Raw genomic sequence first — 7,690 nt, 5'->3', positions numbered from 1 at the left:
GTAGTAGAAAATTTGAAAGATTAAGCCAGTGTGTTTTGGTCAAAAATCACACAAGGATAATGTAACCCAACTTTATGTAAACGGGGTATGATGCTTGGTTAATTATGAAAGTAAAGGATCACTTCTGTGATAAAAGATGCAAAGACACAATGATTTATACGAGGAAAAAGCCCTTGATCAATGTATGATCTCCGGCATAAAAAACCTCGGGTGATGGCAACTACCGATCACCAACTTCAATATAATAAAAATGTAGTTACAACTTCGGATAGTAATGAGCTGAGTACAAGGATCGCTGAGTGTCTAAGTGTTTGAGAGTTGTGTCGTCTGTCGTGTGTGTTCTTCCGAATGAGGAAGAGGGGTATTTATACAAGTGTAGGTGACTTATTTTAGGTAAAATGACTAATTATCAGCTCATTACCCCTTTAGAAATAAAGACAATCTAGCCTAAATTGCTGCCCATGAATCAAGCCATGTTTCCATATCCTGTGCAACGTCTTTCTTCAATTAAGCTCTTGCCATAATTGTGAAGACGCGTCCCTGGATCATGATGCCTAGAGCATATCCTGCTAGATATTCCTGCAAAAATAACATTGCATTAAGCGAAGATGATCGTTAGTATGAGGATCCTATAATGTCCCATGATCCTGATCCTGAAGTCCTCCTGAGGATCGCTGTCTGCCAAAGAAACAAGGATCACTGGTTAGGATCACGTGTAAGGATCACCTATAATAAAAATCCAGCCCTAACAATTGCCCCCAAAATATAAGGAGTTAATTGTAAATAGACGAGTTATATTTTGTTTTGTTCTTATCTCCAACGGGCGACTCCGAATAACTAGCCGTTACACATGGACTAGCCGTTGTGATCATTACGTCATAGATGTGACAATCCCTGCAAATCATGATTATAAATAGGAGATAGGGTTAGGATCACTCTGCATTTAAATTCGAGATATCTTCCCTTTATAATCGCTACCGAAGACTGATCAGGTATCCTCTTCTTCTCTCTTTCCTTTCTTCCTTCTCTTAGCTCTGTTTCTGTTCCGTCACAAACATGTTGCTCCGGAACTCTCCACACAAGGATTCCAAGAAGGATAGTCCCCTAAAAAGCCAGGGGATTATCAAGGATTCCCCTACGGAGCGATGTTGCTTCACTGATGTTCACATAGACAGAATTCGTCATTGCTTTCCGGCGAATGCTGTTTTCAAGTCCTTCACACCTACCGCTCTGAGTGACTCTGTTTCGGATACCTGGGTGGCTTTTCCTGCTACTCCATTTACCATAGGGTATTCATATCCTTTTCCATTGTTCACCCGATCATTCTTTTCCTTAACCGGCATCTCATATATCCAAGCTATGCCGATGATCTGGAGGGTTCTGTATACCTTCGAGAGGATCATCGAGCAGGAAGGGATTGATCTGGGGATGGCGGAGTTAGCTGAGTTTTACGATCTCACCACCTTTGGTTCTCACCGGTATTTGTTGAAACGGAAAGCCGGGGAGGATCACCCTGTCTTCAAGGTTACTAAGAACGATACAAACTGGAAGCGTCGCTTTTTCTTTGTTAGGAGGGATTCCATCCCAGATGGGAAGGATCTGCCCAAGGAATGGGCCACTCATGGTAGGATAGAGGATCCTCGAAGGATCACTATCAGCCCTGTCTCATATAATGAGGATCACTAATATCTCTTTTTATCTTTTGTGCAGCTATATCCATTGCTCATCTGAAATTAAGCCCTGCTGCAAAAGAGAGAGTCCTAGCTTTTAAAAAGCTTAATCCTGAAATCAGAAGTTTCCAAGTCACCGTCCAAGATTCTCAAGAAGTATCCTCTGCATCTGCCACTATGTCAAGTAAGTATCCTTATAGAAAATAAATTAAATGTAGGATTGTTTGAGTAATAAAGCAACTTATCTTGTTTTTTTGATTGTGTAGGTGCTGGAAAGTCTGCCAGGTCTGTCAAATCTGCCTCCAAATTTGGGATAAGTGATCTTGCCAATGTCACATCTTCAAAGAAGAAGGCTCCTGCTGCCAGTCCTTCGGCTTCAGCCCCCAAGGCACCTATCCGGGGCAAGGGAAAAAAGAGGAAAACCTCTGAAGATCTCCAAGGATTTCCCCTCCTCCGTCAGCAATTCCTTGACTACGTGAATGAGGTAAGGATCACTGCCCCTGTTGGTTATCCGTTTCGAATATCCTGTTTCTTTGAGGATCATCCGGTTCTGAACTTACCTTACTTCCCTCTTTGCAGAAACTTGCCGAGATCGAGACCTATCTTGGCCATGTTGAGGATCAAGAGAGCCAGATTGCTGACCTTCGACAAATGGGCGTGCTTAAGGATCTCAAGATAGCAGATCTTGAGAAGGAACTCCGGGCCATGAAGGATGAGGCTGCTCAGAGGTTGATCGATATGGATAACGAGAAGCAGGAGATCACCCAAGACGCCAAGGTCTCCGCGGCAATTGCTATGTACAAGATACAACTTCAGATGGCTGAGGAGGCTCAGGATCCTACCTTCGACAAAAGCTCGTGGGACGTTGAAGGTTGGAAGGCAAGGCTGGCGGACCTGGAAGACGAGGATGAGGCTGAGGAGATCCCCATGCTGGAAGGCGGTGATGCTGAGAAGGATCAAGGTGGCAATGCTGGTGGTGACGAAGCAGCGAAGGTGTAGGCTGCATGATTGGGCGATGATGGATATTTCGAGACTAGGCCGGAGCCCAATTTTTTAGGATTGGTAGTGGTTTTTTGTGGTAGTGGTGTTTGTGAACAATTATGGTCTGTAATCTTCGAACAATAGTTTTTAGGGTAAAGGATCCTGGATCCTTTGAACAATAGGTAGGATTACAAAAAGGTGGAGGGATCCTCTGTTTGGGGGATGAAGCCTTTGTGATCCTGCCGCTCTTACTTTCCTGCACAATGCTAAGACCACATAGACAATGGACACCCTTTGCCAACCCATGTGGACGGGCCACGTTTTGCTGGTAGAAATGTGGGTTGGCAATTTTGACAACTTTTTGCAAGGGTTAAAGATCCTGTTGCTAATAATATAACCTTAATCTTTCTGGCTTATCCTGTGTTGTTATCCTTTATTTATTTTTTTAGTTTCCAATTGTTTTAGAAATACATTTGTAACAATAGTTAAGCAAACCATGTTCAAGAAATATAGGATATGATCCTGGATCAAATATCCTATAATCGAAAATTTTCAAGGTAGTTTATTTTAAGGATCATAGGTTTGGTTGTCAAAGTATAAGGGTCGGTTAGGATAATGAGTATAATCAAAATAGTCAAGGATCATACCTGAGGATCCAAGTTAGGATCCTAACCTTCAATCGGGATAACCACAAGTAAAACTTTAATGGATGATAAGGATTAAGGATCCTTATTTGTTTAACTTCGAGAACCTGAAAGATGGAACATATCTTGGGACTAAGCCAATGTAAGAGATAAATTAGCAACTGGGGACATGCCCAAAGGATAACCGAGAATGATCCCGGAGGATCACTGGGGACAAGCCCAAAGGATAACTGGGGATGATCCCGGAGGATCACTGGGCACAAGCCCAAAGGATAACTGGGGATGATCCCGGAGGATCACTGGGGACAAGCCCAAAGGATAACTGGGGACAAGCCCAAAGGATCGTATGTAAACTGGAGTATGGCCCTTACTGGCGACTATCCAAACTTAGTGACATGAAAATGTCAAAACCTTGGCTAACGTGAAAACGTTAGAAACCTTAGGAACGGATGTATGGTACGTCTACCATTATACGTAGGATCCTAAATATAGCCAGTACGATGAGGTTGTCAGCCCCGAAAGTGGGTACTGGTCCCAAAGACGTGAACTATACCAGGGTCATCGTGCGCTGCTGGCGGAAACTGGGGATAATCCCAAGGATAACTGGGGTTGGACCCAAAGATCTGTGGTGCTTTTGGAGATCTTTGACGATTTGCTGAAGATACCTGAACTATCATAACTCAAATGGTTTGTGAGTAGAGGATGAAGGATACATGATCCTTATCCTTAGGTAAAAAGTAAGAAAATGCAATAGTTTTAGGATAAGCATATTACCAGAGTAAGGATCACTGATATCTCCGGGATCCTTCAAGGATACTTCAATGTAAGGATCACATGCATGAAGGATCATGTTCACATGAAATATTTCTTTAAGTGAACAGCATTCCAGGCTCTTGGTAACAAGTTTCCTTCCATGGTTAGCAACCTGTATGCCCCCTTTCCTGCTTCAGCTTCAATCAAGTAGGGACCTTCCCATTTTGGTGCTAGCTTCCCGTCAGCAGGATTGATAGTATTTTGAAATGCTTTTCTCAACACCATATCCCCGACTTGGAACGTCCTTATCCTGACATTTTTGTTGTAGGTACCAGCCATTCTTTGTTGGTAGCTTGCCATCCTTATTCTAGCTAGATCCCTGATTTCCTCAATAGTATCCAAATCCTGAGCTAGGATTGCAGCATTTTCTTCAGGATCACGAGCAATCGTTCTAGCAGTTGGGATCACCATCTCTGTTGGGATCACTGCTTCTGCCCCAAATACTAAAGAGAAAGGTGTTTGACCAGTGGCACTCTTGGGAGTTGTTCTATCAGCCCATAGCACATAAGGTAACTCCTCTGCCCATTTCCCCTTCTTGGATCCTAGCTTCTTCTTCAGATTGTTGATGATGATCTTGTTGGATGATTCTGCTTGACCATTGGCTTGTGGATGAACTGGTGTTGATGTTATCATCTTGATTCCCCAACTGTCACAAAAGTTAGTGGTTCTGCTTCCAATGAATTGGGAGCCATTATCACATACAATTTCAGAGGGAATGCCAAATCTAGTTATAATGTTTCTTTTAATGAAGGATATGACTTCCTTTTCTCTGACTTGAGCGAAGGCTTCAGCTTCTATCCACTTGGAAAAATAGTCAGTCATGGCAAGCATAAATACTTTTCCACCAGGTGCTTTAGGGAGCTTGCCAACTATATCCATTCCCCATCTCATGAATGGCCAAGAGGATGGTATTGGGTGTAAAAATTCAGCTGGCTGATGGAGGATATTGCTATGCCTTTGGCAAGGATCACATTTCTTAGCATACTCTACAGCATCCCTTTTCATGGTTGGCCAGTAGTATCCTGTTCTAAGGATCCTTGAGAATAATGCCCTGCCCCCAGTGTGGTTTCCGCAATCTCCTTCATGGAAATCTTTCAACACTTCCTCGATTTCAGGATCCTCGATACATCTCAAATATGGTCCTTCAAGAGATCGCTTATATAATACATTATTCAAAGTTGTAAATTGAGATACCTTAATCCTGAAAGCTCTAGGATTTTCTCCCGTTGGAATCTCCCCATGTTGCAAGTATCTCATGATTGGTGAGATCCATGATCCTGAATAAGATTGGGCTTCTTCACTAGGGATCATTGCAGTATCCTCTTCTATTTCCATGGCCACCTGATTTTCAATAGCAGGAGCCAGGATATGGATGATAGGGATACTTATATCTTCTGGAATCTTCAAGGATGATCCTAGGTTGGCCAATGCATCAGCCCCTGTGTTCTCCTCCCTTGGTACCTGTGTCAAGCTGAAAGAAACAAAAGAGAGTGCCAATTCTTTGACTATCTCTAAATATTTGGTTAGTTTTTCACCTTTAACAGCATAGGATCCGTTAAAGTGATTAGTGATCAATAATGAGTCTACATATACTTTAAGATACTTTACCCCCATATCCTTAGCAATTTGTAAGCCAGCAATTAAGGCTTCATATTCAGCCTCATTGTTAGTTGCTTGGAACTCACAGGCTATGGAGTGGGGTAGTATGTCCCCCTGTGGCGATTTTAGTAGGATCCCTAGCCCTGTGCCTTTGATATTTGAGGATCCGTCAGTGTGTAGTATCCAAGGATCCTTGGTCTCATCCAGCTGCTGGACCTCCAATTCTGCTTCTTTTTGTAGATCACTACTGAAATCAGCCACAAAGTCAGCTAGTGCTTGAGATTTAATAGCTGTTCTTGGTTCGTATCTTATATCATGGGCACTAAGCTTTACTGCCCACTTAGCCATTCTCCCTGACATATCTGGTTTCCTGAGGACATTCTTAATTGGAAAATTAGTTCTAACAACAATAGTATGGGTTTCAAAATAATGTCTTAACTTAGTCGATGCCATGATTAATGCAAGGATAAGTTTTTCGAGGTGTGAGTACCTGGATTCGGCATCAAGTAGACTTTTACTTACATAGTAGATAGGATATTGTGTACCTTCGTGATCCTTAACAAGGACAGCACTTACAGCGGTTGAGGATACCGCCAGATATAAGGATAACACATCTCCTTTTTCCGGTTTTGCTAATGCTGGTGCTGAGGACATATACTCTTTTAGGGCTTGTAAAGCATTCTCATGCTTCTCAGTCCATTCGAACTTCTTATTCTTCCTTAGGATATCGTAAAATTCTCTGCATTTCTCTGAGGATTTCGATATGAACCTGTTCAAAGCTGCTATCCTGCCTGTCAGTCTTTGAACATCCTTGGCATTGGCAGGAGATTTGATATTTATTAATGCTTTGATTTGTTCCGGGCTTGCTTCAATGCCCCTCTGGGTTACCATGTATCCTAAGAACTTTCCTGCCTTAACACCAAAATGGCATTTTGAAGGATTAAGTTTCATGTTGTAATTATCAAGGATATCGAATGCTTCTTCTAAGTCCCTTAGGTGATCCTCAGCTTTCTTTGACTTGACCACCATATCATCTATGTACACCTCCATAGTTTTTCCAATTTGATCTTTGAACATCATATTTACCAACCTTTGATATGTTGCACCTGCATTTCTTAGTCCAAAAGGCATGGCAATATAACAATATAAACCGGTTGGGGTCATAAAGGCTGTATCCTCTTGGTCAGATGGTTCCATCTGGATTTGTTGGAACCCAGATGATGCATCCATAAAGGTCAACAGTTCATGCCCCGCTGTTGCATCCACCATGGAATCAATGTGGGGTAATGGGAAAGGATCCTTGGGACATGCTTTGTTCAGATCAGTGAAGTCGACACATACCCTCCACTTTCCGTTTTTCTTTTGGACAACAACCACATTGGCTAACCATTTTGGATACTTTACCTCACTGATCATACCTGCTCGAAGTAGTCTCTCTACTTCTTCTTGGATAATGGCATTCCTTTCTGGTGCAAACTTCCTCCTTTTTTGATGGATTGGTTTGATAGACCTGTCAATGCCAAGTTTGTGAGTAATAATATCCTTAGATATACCTGTCATATCTTCATGTTTCCAAGCAAAGGTAGATTTTCTTCTTTTGAGGAAGGATATCATGTCTTCTTTCATCTTGCCAAGGATCCCTGATCCGATATAGATTTTTGATTCAGGATCACTAGGATCCAAGAGGATTTCATCTACATCTTGTTCCCTTGCCTCCAAGACATTCCTTGGAGGATACTGTAATTGCTATTGCTCCCTTGGCTTCGAGGTTGGCTTCATAGATGAGGTATAACAATCCTTAGCCTCCTGCTGGTCACTATCGATCTTGATTATTCCCCATGGGCTAGGGAGCTTCACACATTGATGGTAGGTAGATGGGACTGCTTTCATATCATGTATCCAAGGCCTGCCAAGGATAACGTTGCAACAAGATAAACAGTCAATAACACAAAATTTTTGGTAATTATGTAATCCTTCCACGTA

This window comes from Helianthus annuus, chromosome 15 (assembly GCF_002127325.2).
Source record: "Helianthus annuus cultivar XRQ/B chromosome 15, HanXRQr2.0-SUNRISE, whole genome shotgun sequence".
Classification (NCBI taxonomy): Eukaryota; Viridiplantae; Streptophyta; class Magnoliopsida; order Asterales; family Asteraceae; genus Helianthus; species Helianthus annuus.
This window is presented reverse-complemented; position numbering follows the sequence as displayed.